General features: G+C 42.0%; 1 protein-coding gene across 1 annotated transcript in view; it reads left to right on the forward strand.

Moving 5' to 3' along the window:
- TTC27 (tetratricopeptide repeat domain 27) overlaps positions 1–17,215 on the forward strand; it is a 1,013,239-nt gene that overhangs the window by 241,618 nt on the left and 754,406 nt on the right. The window lies entirely within an intron of this gene.

Raw genomic sequence — 17,215 nt, forward strand, 5'->3', positions numbered from 1 at the left:
TTATCTAAGGTCTTTAATGGCAACAGATGCATTCACATATTTATTTAGCTACTTGTGGGACACTAAGGATCTGGTGAATGAGGTGAAAAATGTTAATGTTGATGGAAGGGTTTTGTTTGATTTCATTGGACATGGTTTTGCTTTATACAAAAAACTTCTAACAAAAGTTTAGTGTTTTTCTAGAGGAATTTTTACTTGTTGCCATTGAATTTCTGTTGACACAATTATTTTTTGTTTAATGGAAAATATTTTCTTCAGAGAAGTGGCATAGTTTGCCTCCTCTTATGCTGACCTGTATGGGGTGTTGGGAGATGTGCCACATCTCTGGTGAAAATAATCTTTTTAGAGAGAGAATTTTTTTACACCAATACATTGACGATTTGGTCCTTATATGAAAGGGAACAATGGATGAAGCAGGACAGCTTTGCAGTTATATTAACTCCAATGAATGATGGGTTAAATTTGATTGTAAGATTGAGAAAGACACAATACATTTTCTGGATGTAATTTTAATAGGAGACCCTAATAGGCAAGGTATTAGAGTATCTAATTTCCCTAAGCCAACCTCAGGCAATAATATTTTATGGGCCTCATCTTGTCATCTGGTTCATACTATTAAGGCTATCCCTAAAGGGGAGTTAGTTATAATTAAACAGAATTGTACAGGATATGAGGAAATTACAAGCTAAAGATTCAATTGAGAGGTTATTGGAGAGGGGTATAATATGACCGATTACAACAAACGAAAGTGTCAGTAGATAAAATACCTTGAAAGGAGTTTTTAAAAGTGAATAAGGAAAATAATTTTAGAAAACATAACACGTTTTATTTTGTTATGGAGTATTCCAGGGGGTATAATAGGCCTGTGCACTTGGATCATTTGTTATGATTCAAAAGCGTAAGAAGGAGGTTGCTTGCAGCATTTGGCCCTTTTTCCGAGCTGCATTTGTTCTTTTGAAAGTGAAATACACTAAGATCTGGATTTGAACATATCTTAGTGTGTTTCACTTTCACAAGAATAAATGTGGCTCCGGAAAGAGCCGAATGCTGAGAGTGACTGCCTTCTTCCGCATTTGGATCATAATGAATGTTCCGAATGCACAGGCCTAGTGTATAATAAAATTTGTAAAATTGTGTAAGAGTTATAATTTTTGCTCTGGTTAACCAACAATTAAAATTAACAAAAAAAATATTATAAGATTAAGACATATATTTGGTGCACAATAAATAACCATCTGGCATCCTAGCAAGGCTATTGGTTTAGAGGTGGAAACGTCACCTCATTGGTAAAGAGCGCTGTGCCGTGGGCGGCCAGATCCACTGACTTTAGCGAGCTGCCACAACACAGAAGGGGTGAGTTTAGCACCCTTTTTTGTAACTGATGAATGAAACTACAATTTATTTGTAGGGATGGTAAATCTTAGCGTTTTTTTAAACGCTCGGATTTACCATCACTTTAAGAAAGATCTTCTGTACCGGGTCATACCAGAGGATTCACAGGAAGTTGAACAGTTAGTGAGTCCATCCTCTCATACAAGAAAAATTCTAGACTTTACTCACACACATTTATTTGGAGAACACTTGAGAATAGAAAAAACTCATAAGCAGGTTTCCTTCTTAATACAGGGAGAATCCACAGCTGCATTCCTTACTTGTGGGAAATACTAAACCTGGCCACCAGGAGGAGGCAAAGACACCCCAGCCACAGACTTAAATACCTCCCCCACTTCCCTCAACCCCCAGTCATTCTTTGCCTTTCGTCACAGGAGGTTGGCAGAGAAGTGTCAGAAGATTTCGGAGTAGTTCCTTATGAAGGGTAGTACCCTTCGAGATGGTACTGGAGTTTTAAGTAGTCTTGTCAGCCTTTCAGTGAGAGCATTGATGAAAGTTAGTCTGGAGATGCAGGGAGAGTCTTTCTGCGAAACCATCCAGACTCATATTAACAGCTCCTAAGCAATCAGCATTGACGAGTTTCGCTGCCTGCTTTTCTTCACTCAAGTCAATGTCAGAAGCGCTTCTACAATCTGTCAAACTTGAAGGACCGTGTTTCTGTTCCACGGCATAGATTCCGGTAAGATCGTTTCGATATTTACACATATTGCAAATGCTAGAAGACAGGGTCACAGTGTGGCTCCTTTTATCTATATGGAATCAAGGGTTAATATCTCCTGAGGGGGATTATGAACAGTTGGGGTTTAATCATATATGCTTTATTTGATTTTATGCTGCTTTATCTGTAAGATGTTTATGGGCTCATGGGCTGAGATGGAACATTCAGGTTTCACTTTCACTTTGAAGGTTGCGCAGCTTAAAAGCTTCTAGTGCTTTTTCTCATAGCAGGGACGGTTGGCGTCCCATCTCAATACCAAGCTACCCAGATATGGGTCGAGGTCCAGGGATACTCAGGCGGAGCTAATAGATGCATTAGCAGTGCCTTGGAGATTCAATCTAATTCTCTTTTTATGCTATTTCCACTCCTTTCTCGAGTTGTGGCTTGAATCATACAGGCGTCAGTGATACTGATTGCTCCATTGTGGCCGCGAAGGATATGGTTCGCGGATCTAGTGGGGATGTAGGTTACCTGGAGGAGAGATCTGCTGGAACAAGACCCCTTTTTTCATCAAGATCTAGATTCTCTGAGGCTGATTGTGTGGAGATTGAACGCTTATTCTTAGCCAAGAGAGGGTTTTATGAGAATGTTACTGTTTCTCTCATTCAAGCTGGTAAGCCGGTTATTCGTTGCATCTGTCATAAGGTGTGGAGGACCTACTTATTCTGGCGGGAAGAGTGTGGTTTGTCCTGGCACAAAGTAAAGCTTGCCAGGATTCTTTCTTTTCTCCAGGATGGAATGGAGAAGGGCCTCTCAGCTAGTTCCTTGAATGGACAGATTTTGGCCCTGTCTGTTTTTACTACACAAGAGGCTTGCTGAGCTTCCATATGTACAGTCTTTTGTTAAGGTTCTGACTGGGATCAGGCCGGTGTTGAGATCTAATGCTCCTCCTTGAAGTTTAAATCTTGTTCTTAAAGTTTGCAACAGGCTCCGTTTGAGCCTATGCATGAGGTTAACATTAAGTTGTTGTCTTGGAACGTTCTTTTGCTACTAGCTATTGCTTCTGCACATAGAGTCTCTGAGATTGCTGCCTGGCAATGCGACCCTCCTTATCTGGTGTTCCATGCTGATAAGGCTGTCCTACGAACTAGTTCGGATTCCTTCCTAAGGCCGTTTCAGATCGTAACATCAATCAAGAAATTGTGGTTCCTTCCTTATGTCCTAATTCTTCTTCATTGAAGGAATGTTTACTGCGTAATCTGGATGTGGTTCGTGCCTTAAGGTTCTATTTTCAGGCTACAAAGGAATTTAAACAAACTCCTCTGTTTGTTATCTATTCTGGGAAGCGTAGGAGTCAGTGTGCCTCTTCGACTTCCTTATCTTTTTGGTTGAGGAGTATCATCCGCTTAGCATATGAGTCAGCGGGTCTTAAGCCTCCTCAGAGGATTACGGCTCATTCTACGAGAGCAGTGGCTTCCTCTTGGGCTTTCAAAAATTAGGCCTTTATGGATCAGATTGGTAAGGCGGTTACCTGGTCCTCCTTACATACTCTTTCCAAATTTTACAAGTTTGATGTTTTCTGCTTCTGCTGAAGCAGCCTTCGGGAAAAAGGTTTTGCAGGTTGTGGTGCCCTCAGATTAGGGGCTGCCTCTCTTTTTTACCCTCACGTTAGCATTCAGTGTCCTCTGGAGCTTGGGTATAATTTCCCACAAGTAAGGAATGCAGCTGTGGACCCTCACTGTATTAAGAAGGAAAACATAAATTATGCTTACCAGTTAATTTCCTTTCCTTCTGTACAGGGGAGAGTCCACAGCTCCCGCCCGTGTTCTCCGATGGGTGGCCCTAAATTTTAATTTATTCTTCTGGTACCTTTTTCACCCTGATATTTCTCCTACTGTTCCTTGTTCCCTCGGCAGAATGACTGGGGGATGAGGCAAGTGGGGGAGGTATTTAAGCCTTTGGCTGGGTTGTCTTTGCCTCCTTCTGGTTGCCAGGATCAGTATTTCCCACAAGTAAGGAATGCAGCTGTGGACTCTCCCTGTACAGAAGAAAAGGAAATGATCTGGTAAGCATTATTTTTGGTGTTTTTTAGAAGATTTTTTGGGCATGGGGGTGTATATGTCAATTATCATCCCCAAAGCGAAAACAGAGCTCATATTGGTAATTTTAGATTATGCAACTTGATATCCTGAAGCTATTCCCCTTCATAAGGCCACTTCTAAAATCATAGCTAAAGAGTTAGTTCAGGTATTTTCCAGGGTTGGTATCCCAAAAGAAATGCTCAGTGATCAAGGTACTCCAATACTGATTTATGACACCTGCTTAAAATACAATCTTTGAAAACGTTAGTGTATCACCCTCAAACAGATGGTCTAGGTGAGAGATTTATTTGTACACTTAAGACAATTTTAAGAAAGGTGGTCAGTAGGTATGGGAACAATTGGGATTTGCTTCTTCCATATTTGTAGTTCACAATTTGTGAGGTCCCTCAAAGTTTCCCTTTTAACTTTTATATGGTGGAAATCCCTGGTGTATTCTAGATGTACTCAAAGAAGTTTGGGAAGAGCAGGAGGTCCCAGGAATCAGTGTTGCTCCACACATTGGTCAGATGTAGTAGCGTATAACCAAAGTTGTTCCCATAGTCTGTCAGCATATGGAAAAAGCACAGCATATGCAAAAGATGATCTATGACTGAAGTGCTACAGGTAGAAAGTTTAAATCAGGAGACAAAGAGATGGTATTAGTTTCAACAGGTAAAAGTAAACTTTTAGCTTATTGGTAAGGTCCCTATGAAGTCATGGAAAGATAGAGAATTCTTTGTAGTAGTAGGTGATAATACCAGTGATTGTTCTCTAGACCTAGTAAAGATTTCCTTAGAACTGACATCTGACCAAGCAGAAGAAGCAAAGAAAATGGTAGTTAGAAACAGGGATGTTTTCTTAGTAAAGCCAAGAAAAAGGACTTATGAAAATACTCACAATATTGCTACAAAACCAGGAGTAACAGTCAAGTTGAAACCATATTGGATACCTGAAGAAAAAACGAGGAACAGAAATCAGAGCTGTTAGAGCTAGGAGTCATTGAAGAGTCTCACAGCATTTGGTGTAGTCCAATTGTGTTGGTAACCAAGCCAGATAGGTCAACTTGATTTTGCAATGACTTCAGGAAATTAAGTGAAATCTATATGTTTGATGCATGCCCAAGTTTAGCAAAGAGCTACATTTTCTCGACACTTGACCTCAGAAAAGTTTATTGCCCAATTCCTTTAACCAATCAGCCAAGAGAAAAAAACTGCATTTGCTACCTCAGACAGCCTATTTCAATATAAAGTCATGCCCTTTGGCCTACATGGAGTCCCAACTACTTTCTAATGACTCATGAAAAAGTTACTCAAACCCCATGTACAATATGCCATTGCATATTTAGATGATGTGATAATACATAGCACATATTGGGGATACACATCTTCAAAAGGTTAAGGCAGTGTTATACACCTTACGAATGGCTGGGTTAACAGCAAATCCATCTAAATGCACAATTGGTAGGGCCAAAGCTAAATATCTTGGGTATGTTGTGGGTAGTGGGATGATAAACTCACAAAAAAAAAAAAAAAATATTCAAACCTTTATGGGTATTGTTGGGTATTACAAATGATTTATATCTCACTTTGCAACCAGGGCTTACAGATTTCATGAAATCAAGAAGTTTGGATATATTGAAATGGAATGAGGAGGCAGAGAAATCCTTTGTGGATCTAACCAAGCACTCAGATGATTTTGAATGCAGTGCAAAATTATTGTCACCTTTCATGTAATAAATGATCCCCTTTCTCAAACCATTTAGTCCCAGAAACATCACGATAACTTTGCACTGTATTCAAAATGCTTGGTTAAATCTGGATGCGTTATTACACTTTGTGTGTGTGAGAGAAAGTATGTGTGTGTGAGAGATGTGTGTGTGAGCGAGCAGTGCGTTTGTGTGAGAGAGAGGAATGTGTGTGTGAGAGAGAGAGGAATGTGTGTCTGAGAGAGAGAGGAATGTGTGTGTGAGAGAGGAGTGTGTGTGTGTGTGAGAGAGGAGTGTGTGTGTGAGAGAGAGAGGAGTGTGTGTGTGAGAGAGAGAGGAGTGTGTGTGTGTGTGTGTGTGAGAGAGAGAGAGAGGAGTGTGTGTGTGTGAGAGAGAGAGGAGTGTGTGTGTGTGTGAGAGAGAGGAGTGTGTGTGTGTGTGAGAGAGAGAGAAATAGTGAGAGAGAGGAGTGTGTGTGTGTTAGGAGTGTGTGTGTGAAAAAGAAAGTATGTGTGTGTGTGAGAGAGAGCAGTGTGTGTGTGAGAGAGAGAGGAATGTGTGTCAGAGAGAGGTGTGTGTGTGAGAGAGAGGAATATGTGTGTGTGTGAGAGAGAAAGCAGTGTGTGTGTGTGTGTGAGAGAGAGAGCAGTGTGTGTGTGTGAGAGAGAGAGAGAGAGAGAGAGGAGTGTGTGTGTTTGTGTGAGAGAGAGAGGTAGAGAGAGAGCAGTGTGTGTGTGAGAGAGAGGAGTGTGTGTGTGTGTGAGAGAGAGAGGTGTGTGTGTGTGAGAGAGAGAGAGAGAGAGGAATATGTGTGTGTGTCAGAGAGAGGAGTATGTGTGTGTGAGGTGTGTGTGTGTGTGAGAGAGAGAGAGAGAGAGAGAGGAATATGTGTGTGTGTCAGAGAGAGGAGTATGTGTGTGTGAGGTGTGTGTGTGAGGTGTGTGTGTGAGAGAGAGAGGAATATGTGTGTGTGTCAGAGAGAGGAGTATGTGTGTGTGAGGTGTGTGTGTGAGGTGTGTTTGTGTGAAAGAGAGAGTGGACTGCAAAATCAGAAATATTATTAAATAATAATCTTCACAAACTAAATTTAGCTAAAAGAAACAGTTAAGTGAATATTTGATACCATGTTGCTTTTTAATCTGTAGTACCTATTTAACTAATTTACTTGCATTATAGTTAATTCCTTATGACAACCTAGTTGACAATTCCTGTACTAACAAAAGTTAATTAAATACAGTCTCTAACTTTTTCTTCATCAAACCATTAGTCTTTAGTCGATATTTATATCCTAAATCGCATACCTTTTTCTGTACTTCCTCCGCCCACCCGATCATTTCCTGCTTTCTCTCCTTTACACGTAAGACCGGTCCCACCCGATCTAACGTGTACATTCGTGCGCGTTCTTGTGAGGCATGAGCAGAAAAACATTGCTGCTGTGATAAATATTGAAAGAATCAGAAGAATTAGTAGATTAATTTGTGTGTATCGTAGCAGCTATTGTTTGATCTTTCCCTCTTCCGCCAAAGAAAAATTAGAAGAGCGCAACTATCCTCAAACTCTTCAAGACAGAGAATGCGCATGCGTGTCTCATGAACTCGCATATATTGCGGCCGAAAATTACTTGAGACATGCATGCGTATATAGCATTGTGGGCGTAAATCTAGTCTGTTGGGACGCCAGTGGGGGACCAATCAAAATGTTTTAAAGGGTATTCGTCATTTAAAAACAAAAATAATTTCAATAGCCAGGCAGAGTTACGTCGATAGAACCAAGCGTTTTAAAAGGTACTTTTCAAGGTTTAATACTAATGATGTAAAAAAAATTATGAATTAAACTCACACAAATTTTCAATTTAGTTTACAAATCTCCACAGGGGTGCTTGATATTTAACTTTTCCTTTAAATTGTAATAATCCTAGCACTATATCTTAGTGAGTCTTAAAATATGCTACTGCAACTAGCTGTGAGTGATCTGGAGATGGATTGTCTTGTGAAGTGTATGATTTTATTTCTCAAGCGAAGGGGAAAAATACAAAAAACGGTAAGTAGGAATATTGCTTTGGCTGCACAAAAGATGATGATCTTATTTGTTGTTCAAGTAATAATGGCTTATCTTTCAGTGTTGTGCAATCAAAAAAGCAGCAAGCTCTGCAGCAGAAAATTCCTTTCTTTACATTTTTGAGTTCATTGAAAGCTCAATGAATACACAGAAGTAGAGGCACAGCAAGTTTTCATCTTGCTGATTACTGGATTTTTTATGCAAGGGCTTAGTGATTTACCCATTATCTCACAGTACAATCTTAAACATGTATTACATAGTTTTTAATTTACAGTATGGATATATCTGCAATCTATAAAAACACACAATTACAAATGAAATGTAAACATGTTTTCAGAATTGCTTTAAAACATATCACTTCACATTAATACGTAAAAATATTAGTTCTAGGCAATAATGTAGAATATTCATTTTGTTTCTAAAATTTTAACCGTGTGGTCAGTAAAATCACCCATTAAAAAAGTCCGGGGGAGAACATTGCATATCTGTATTATTATATATATATATATATATATATATATATATATATGTATATATATATATATATATATTTTATATATACATACATACACTAGTCCTAAAGCCCGTGCACATGGGACATTTCTCCAACATAGGTGTGTCCGGTCCACGGCGTCATCCTTACTTGTGGGATATTCTCTTCCCCAACAGGAAATGGCAAAGAGCCCAGCAAAGCTGGTCACATGATCCCTCCTAGGCTCCGCCTACCCCAGTCATTCTCTTTGCCGTTGTACAGGCAACATCTCCACGGAGATGGCTTAGAGTTTTTTAGTGTTTAACTGTAGTTTTTATTATTCAATCAAGAGTTTGTTATTTTGAAATAGTGCTGGTATGTACTATTTACTCAGAAACAGAAAAGAGATGAAGATTTCTGTTTGTATGAGGAAAATGATTTTAGCAACCGTCACTAAAATCCATGGCTGTTCCACACAGGACTGTTGAGAGCAATTAACTTCAGTTGGGGGAACAGTGAGCAGTCTCTTGCTGCTTGAGGTATGACACATTCTAACAAGACGATGTAATGCTGGAAGCTGTCATTTTCCCTATGGGATCCGGTAAGCCATGTTTATTAAGATCGTAAATAAGGGCTTCACAAGGGCTTATTAAGACTGTAGACTTTTTCTGGGCTAAATCGATTCATTATTAACACATATTTAGCCTTGAGGAATCATTTATTCTGGGTATTTTGATATAATAATATCGGCAGACACCTTATTCTTTAGGGGCTTTCCCAAATCATAGGCAGAGCCTCATTTTCGCGCCGGTGTTGCGCACTTGTTTTTGAGAGGCATGACATGCAGTCGCATGTGAGAGGAGCTCTGATACTTAGAAAAGACTTTCTGAAGGCGTCATTTGGTATCGTATTCCCCTTTGGGCTTGGTTGGGTCTCAGCAAAACAGATACCAGGGACTGTAAAGGGGTTAAAGTTAAAAACGGCTCCGGTTCCGTTATTTTAAGGGTTAAAGCTTCCAAATTTGGTGTGCAATACTTTTAAGGCTTTAAGACACTGTGGTGAAAATTTGGTGAATTTTGAACAATTCCTTCATGTTTTTTCGCAATTGCAGTAACAAAGTGTGTTCAGTTTAAAATTTAAAGTGACAGTAACGGTTTTATTTTAAAACGTTTTTTGTACTTTGTTATCAAGTTTATGCCTGTTTAACATGTCTGAACTACCAGATAGACTGTGTTCTGAATGTGGGGAAGCCAGAATTCCCATTCATTTAAATAAATGTGATTTATGTGACAATGACAATGATGCCCAAGATGATTCCTCAAGTGAGGGGAGTAAGCATGGTACTGCATCATTCCCTCCTTCGTCTACACGAGTCTTGCCCACTCAGGAGGCCCCTAGTACATCTAGCGCGCCAATACTCCTTACTATGCAACAATTAACGGCTGTAATGGATAATTCTGTCAAAAACATTTTAGCCAAAATGAACACTTATCAGCGTAAGCGCGACTGCTCTGTTTTAGATACTGAAGAGCATGACGACGCTGATAATAATGGTTCTGAAGGGCACCTAACCCAGTCTGATGGGGCCAGGGAGGTTTTGTCTGAGGGAGAAATTACTGATTCTGGGAACATTTCTCAACAAGCTGAACCTGATGTGATTACGTTTAAATTTAAGTTGGAACATCTCCGCATTCTGCTTAAGGAGGTATTATCCACTCTGGATGATTGTGACAAGTTGGTCATCCCAGAGAAACTATGTAAAATGGACAAGTTCCTAGAGGTCCCGGGGCTCCCAGAAGCTTTTCCTATACCCAAGCGGGTGGCGGACATTGTTAATAAAGAATGGGAAAGGCCCGGTATTCCTTTCGTCCCTCCCCCCATATTTAAAAAATTGTTTCCTATGGTCGACCCCAGAAAGGACTTATGGCAGACAGTCCCCAAGGTCGAGGGAGCGGTTTCCACTTTAAACAAACGCACCACTATACCCATAGAGGATAGTTGTGCTTTCAAAGATCCTATGGATAAAAAATTAGAAGGTTTACTTAAAAAGATGTTTGTTCAGCAGGGTTACCTTCTACAACCAATTTCATGCATTGTCCCTGTAGCTACAGCCGCATGTTTCTGGTTCGATGAGCTGATAAAGGCGGTCGATAGTGATTCTCCTCCTTATGAGGAGATTATGGACAGAATCAATGCTCTCAAATTGGCTAATTCTTTCACCCTAGACGCCACTTTGCAATTGGCTAGGTTAGCGGCTAAGAATTCTGGGTTTGCTATTGTGGCGCGCAGAGCGCTTTGGTTGAAATCTTGGTCAGCTGATGCGTCTTCCAAGAACAAGCTACTTAACATTCCTTTCAAGGGGAAAACGCTGTTTGGCCCTGACTTGAAAGAGATTATCTCTGATATCACTGGGGGTAAGGGCCACGCCCTTCCTCAGGATCGGCCTTTTAAGGCAAAAAATAAACCTAATTTTCGTCCCTTTCGTAGAAATGGACCAGCCCAAAGTGCTACGTCCTCTAAGCAAGAGGGTAATACTTCTCAAGCCAAGCCAGCTTGGAGACCAATGCAAGGCTGGAACAAGGGAAAGCAGGCCAAGAAACCTGCCACTGCTACCAAGACAGCATGAAATGTTGGCCCCCGATCCGGGACCGGATCTGGTGGGGGGCAGACTCTCTCTCTTCGCTCAGGCTTGGGCAAGAGATGTTCTGGATCCTTGGGCGCTAGAAATAGTCTCCCAAGGTTATCTTCTGGAATTCAAGGGGCTTCCCCCAAGGGGGAGGTTCCACAGGTCTCAGTTGTCTTCAGACCACATAAAAAGACAGGCATTCTTACATTGTGTAGAAGACCTGTTAAAAATGGGAGTGATTCATCCTGTTCCATTAAGAGAACAAGGGATGGGGTTCTACTCCAATCTGTTCATAGTTCCCAAAAAAGAGGGAACGTTCAGACCAATCTTAGATCTCAAGATCTTAAACAAGTTTCTCAAGGTTCCATCGTTCAAGATGGAAACCATTCGAACTATTCTTCCTTCCATCCAGGAAGGTCAATTCATGACCACAGTGGATTTAAAGGATGCGTATCTACATATTCCTATCCACAAGGAACATCATCGGTTCCTAAGGTTCGCATTCCTGGACAAGCATTACCAGTTCGTGGCGCTTCCTTTCGGATTAGCCACTGCTCCAAGGATTTTCACAAAGGTACTAGGGTCCCTTCTAGCTGTGCTAAGACCAAGGGGCATTGCTGTAGTACCTTACTTGGACGACATTCTGATTCAAGCGTCGTCCCTTCCTCAAGCAAAGGCTCACACGGACATTGTCCTGGCCTTTCTCAGATCTCACGGATGGAAAGTGAACGTGGAAAAGAGTTCTCTATCTCCGTCAACAAGGGTTCCCTTCTTGGGAACAATAATAGACTCCTTAGAAATGAGGATTTTTCTGACAGAGGCCAGAAAAACAAAACTTCTAGACTCTTGTCGGATACTTCATTCCGTTCCTCTTCCTTCCATAGCGCAGTGCATGGAAGTGATCGGTTTGATGGTAGCGGCAATGGACATAGTTCCTTTTGCGCGCATTCATCTAAGACCATTACAACTGTGCATGCTCAGTCAGTGGAATGGGGACTATACAGACTTGTCTCCGAAGATACAAGTAAATCAGAGGACCAGAGACTCACTCCGTTGGTGGCTGTCCCTGGACAACCTGTCACAAGGGATGACATTCCGCAGACCGGAGTGGGTCATCGTCACGACCGACGCCAGTCTGATGGGCTGGGGCGCGGTCTGGGGATCCCTGAAAGCTCAGGGTCTTTGGTCTCGGGAAGAATCTCTTCTACCGATAAATATTCTGGAACTGAGAGCGATATTCAATGCTCTCAAGGCTTGGCCTCAGCTAGCGAGGGCCAAGTTCATACGGTTTCAATCAGACAACATGACAACTGTTGCGTACATCAACCATCAGGGGGGAACAAGGAGTTCCCTAGCGATGGAAGAAGTGACCAAAATCATTCTATGGGCGGAGTCTCACTCCTGCCACCTGTCTGCTATCCACATCCCAGGAGTGGAAAATTGGGAAGCGGATTTTCTGAGTCGTCAGACATTGCATCCGGGGGAGTGGGAACTCCATCCGGAAATCTTTGCCCAAGTCACTCAGCTGTGGGGCATTCCAGACATGGATCTGTTGGCCTCTCGTCAGAACTTCAAAGTTCCTTGCTACGGGTCCAGATCCAGGGATCCCAAGGCGGCTCTAGTGGATGCACTAGTAGCACCTTGGACCTTCAAACTAGCTTATGTGTTCCCGCCGTTTCCTCTCATCCCCAGGCTGGTAGCCAGGATCAATCAGGAGAGGGCGTCGGTGATCTTGATAGCTCCTGCGTGGCCACGCAGGACTTGGTATGCAGATCTGGTGAATATGTCATCGGCTCCACCTTGGAAGCTACCTTTGAGACGAGACCTTCTTGTTCAGGGTCCGTTCGAACATCCGAATCTGGTTTCACTCCAGCTGACTGCTTGGAGATTGAACGCTTGATCTTATCGAAGCGAGGGTTCTCAGATTCTGTTATCGATACTCTTGTTCAGGCCAGAAAGCCTGTAACTAGAAAGATTTACCACAAAATTTGGTAAAAATATATCTGTTGGTGTGAATCTAAAGGATTCCCTTGGGACAAGGTTAAGATTCCTAAGATTCTATCCTTCCTTCAAGAAGGATTGGAAAAAGGATTATCTGCTAGTTCCCTGAAGGGACAGATTTCTGCCTTGTCTGTGTTACTTCACAAAAAGCTGGCAGCTGTGCCAGATGTTCAAGCCTTTGTTCAGGCTCTGGTTAGAATTAAGCCTGTTTACAAACCTTTGACTCCTCCTTGGAGTCTCAACTTAGTTCTTTCAGTTCTTCAGGGGGTTCCGTTTGAACCCTTACATTCCGTTGATATTAAGTTGTTATCTTGGAAAGTTTTGTTTTTAGTTGCAATTTCTTCTGCTAGAAGAGTTTCAGAATTATCTGCTCTGCAGTGTTCTCCTCCTTATCTGGTGTTCCATGCAGATAAGGTGGTTTTACGTACTAAACCTGGTTTTCTTCCAAAAGTTGTTTCTAACAAAAACATTAACCAGGAGATTATCGTACCTTCTCTGTGTCCGAAACCAGTTTCAAAGAAGGAACGTTTGTTGCACAATTTGGATGTTGTTCGCGCTCTAAAATTCTATTTAGATGCTACAAAGGATTTTAGACAAACATCTTCCTTGTTTGTTGTTTATTCCGGTAAAAGGAGAGGTCAAAAAGCAACTTCTACCTCTCTCTCTTTTTGGATTAAAAGCATCATCAGATTGGCTTACGAGACTGCCGGACGGCAGCCTCCCGAAAGAATCACGGCTCATTCCACTAGGGCTGTGGCTTCCACATGGGCCTTCAAGAACGAGGCTTCTGTTGATCAGATATGTAGGGCAGCGACTTGGTCTTCACTGCACACTTTTACCAAATTTTACAAGTTTGATACTTTTGCTTCTTCTGAGGCTATTTTTGGGAGAAAGGTTTTGCAAGCCGTGGTGCCTTCCATTTAGGTGACCTGATTTGCTCCCTCCCTTCATCCGTGTCCTAAAGCTTTGGTATTGGTTCCCACAAGTAAGGATGACGCCGTGGACCGTACACACCTATGTTGGAGAAAACAGAATTTATGTTTACCTGATAAATTACTTTCTCCAACGGTGTGTCCGGTCCACGGCCCGCCCTGGTTTTTTTTTAATCAGGTCTGATAATTTATTTTCTTTAACTACAGTCACCACGGTACCATATGGTTTCTCCTATGCAAATATTCCTCCTTAACGTCGGTCGAATGACTGGGGTAGGCGGAGCCTAGGAGGGATCATGTGACCAGCTTTGCTGGGCTCTTTGCCATTTCCTGTTGGGGAAGAGAATATCCCACAAGTAAGGATGACGCCGTGGACCGGACACACCGTTGGAGAAAGTAATTTATCAGGTAAACATAAATTCAGTTTTTTTGTAGTACTGCGGTCCCCCTCTCTTTTGTTCTCTCTCCTCTCTTTTGCTCTCTGTCTCTCTCTCCCCCCTCTCTTTTGTGCTCTCTCTCTCCTCTCTTTTGCGCTCTCTCCCCTCTCTTTTGTGCTCTTTCTCCAACATAGGTGTGTCCGGTCCACGGCGTCATCCTTACTTGTGGGATATTCTCCTCCCCAACAGGAAATGGCAAAGAGCCCAGCAAAGCTGGTCACATGATCCCTCCTAGGCTCCGCCTTCCCCAGTCATTCTCTTTGCCGTTGTACAGGCAACATCTCCACGGAGATGGCTTAGAGTTTTTTAGTGTTTAACTGTAGTTTTTATTATTCAATCAAGAGTTTGTTATTTTAAAATAGTGCTGGTATGTACTATTTACTCTGAAACAGAAAAGAGATGAAGATTTCTGTTTGTAAGAGGAAAATGATTTTAGCAACCGTTACTAAAATCGATGGCTGTTTCCACACAGGACTGTTGAGAGGAATTAACTTCAGTTGGGGGAACAGTGAGCAGACTTTTGCTGCTTGAGGTATGACACATTCTAACAAGACGATGTAATGCTGGAAGCTGTCATTTTCCCTATGGGATCCGGTAAGCCATTTTTATTACAGACAGAAAAAAAGGGCTTCACAAGGGCTTTTTAAGACTGTAGACATTTTCTGGGCTAAATCGATTTATATATAAACATATTTTATACTCCATATTGGGAATTTTGTAAAATAACCGGCAGGCACTGTATTGGACACCTTATTCTCTAGGGGCTTTCCCTAATCATAGGCAGAGTCTCATTTTCGCGCCTGTATTGCGCACTTGTTTTTGAGAAGCATGACATGCAGATGCATGTGTGAGGAGCTCTGATACATAGAAAAGACTTTCTGAAGGCGTCATTTGGTATCGTATTCCCCTTTGGGCTTGGTTGGGTCTCAGCAAAGCAGATACCAGGGACTGTAAAGGGGTTAAATATAAAAACGGCTCCGGTTCCGTTATTTTAAGGGTTAAAGCTTCCAAATTTGGTGTGCAATACTTTTAAGGCTTTAAGACACTGTGGTGAAATTTTGGTGAATTTTGAACAATTCCTTCATACTTTTTCGCAATTGCAGTAATAAAGTGTGTTCAGTTTAAAATTTAAAGTGACAGTAACGGTTTTATTTTAAAACGTTTTTTGTACTTTGTTATCAAGTTTATGCCTGTTTAACATGTCTGAACTACCAGATAGACTGTGTTCTGAATGTGGGGAAGCCAAGGTTCCTTCTCATTTAAATAGATGTGATTTATGTGACACAAAATTTAGAGAAAATGATGCCCAAGATGATTCCTCAAGTGAGGGGAGTAAGCATGGTACTGCATCATCCCCTCCTTCGTCTACACCAGTCTTGCCCACACAGGAGGCCCCTAGTACATCTAGCGCGCCAATACTCCTTACTATGCAACAATTAACGGCTGTAATGGATAATTCTATCAAAAACATTTTAGCCAAAATGCCCACTTATCAGCGAAAGCGCGACTGTTTTAGAAAATACTGAAGAGCATGAGGACGCTGATGATATTGGTTCTGAAGGGCCCCTACACCAGTCTGAGGGGGCCAGGGAGGTTTTGTCTGAGGGAGAAATTTCAGATTCAGGGAAAATTTCTCAACAAGCTGAACCTGATGTGATTACATTTAAATTTAAGTTGGAACATCTCCGCGCTCTGCTTAAGGAGGTGTTATCCACTCTGGATGATTGTGAGAATTTGGTCATTCCAGAGAAACTATGTAAAATGGACAAGTTCCTAGAGGTCCCGGGGCCCCCCGAAGCTTTTCCTATACCCAAGCGGGTGGCGGACATTGTAAATAAAGAATGGGAAAGGCCCGGTATACCTTTCGTCCCTCCCCCCATATTTAAAAAATTGTTTCCTATGGTCGACCCCAGAAAGGACTTATGGCAGACAGTCCCCAAGGTCGAGGGGGCGGTTTCTACTCTAAACAAACGCACCACTATACCCATAGAAGATAGTTGTGCTTTCAAAGATCCTATGGATAAAAAATTAGAAGGTTTGCTTAAAAAGATGTTTGTTCAGCAAGGTTACCTTCTACAACCAATTTCATGCATTGTTCCTGTCACTACAGCCGCGTGTTTCTGGTTCGATGAGCTAGAAAAGGCGATCAATAATAATTCTTCTTCTTATGAGGAGATTATGGACAGAATTCGTGCTCTCAAATTGGCTAATTCTTTCACCCTAGACGCCACTTTGCAATTGGCTAGGTTAGCGGCGAAAAATTCTGGGTTTGCTATTGTGGCGCGCAGAGCGCTTTGGTTAAAATCTTGGTCAGCGGATGCGTCTTCCAAGAACAAATTGCTTAACATTCCTTTCAAGGGGAAAACGCTGTTTGGCCCTGACTTGAAAGAGATTATCTCTGATATCACTGGGGGCAAGGGCCACGCCCTTCCTCAGGATAGGTCTTTCAAGGCCAAAAATAAACCTAATTTTCGTCCCTTTCGCAGAAACGGACCAGCCCCAAGTGCTACGTCCTCTAAGCAGGAGGGTAATACTTCTCAAGCCAAGCCAGCCTGGAGACCAATGCAAGGCTGGAACAAAGGAAAGCAGGCCAAGAAACCTGCCACTGCTACCAAGACAGCATGAGATGTTGGCCCCCGATCCGGGACCGGATCTGGTGGGGGGCAGACTCTCTCTCTTCGCTCAGGCTTGGGCAAGAGATGTTCTGGATCCTTGGGCGCTAGAAATAGTCTCCCAAGGTTATCTTCTGGAATTCAAGGGGCTTCCCCCAAGGGGGAGGTTCCACAGGTCTCAATTGTCTTCAGACCACATAAAAAAACAGGCATTCTTGCATTGTGTAGAAGACCTGTTAAA

This window comes from Bombina bombina, chromosome 4, assembly GCF_027579735.1.
Source record: "Bombina bombina isolate aBomBom1 chromosome 4, aBomBom1.pri, whole genome shotgun sequence".
NCBI lineage: Eukaryota > Metazoa > Chordata > Amphibia > Anura > Bombinatoridae > Bombina > Bombina bombina.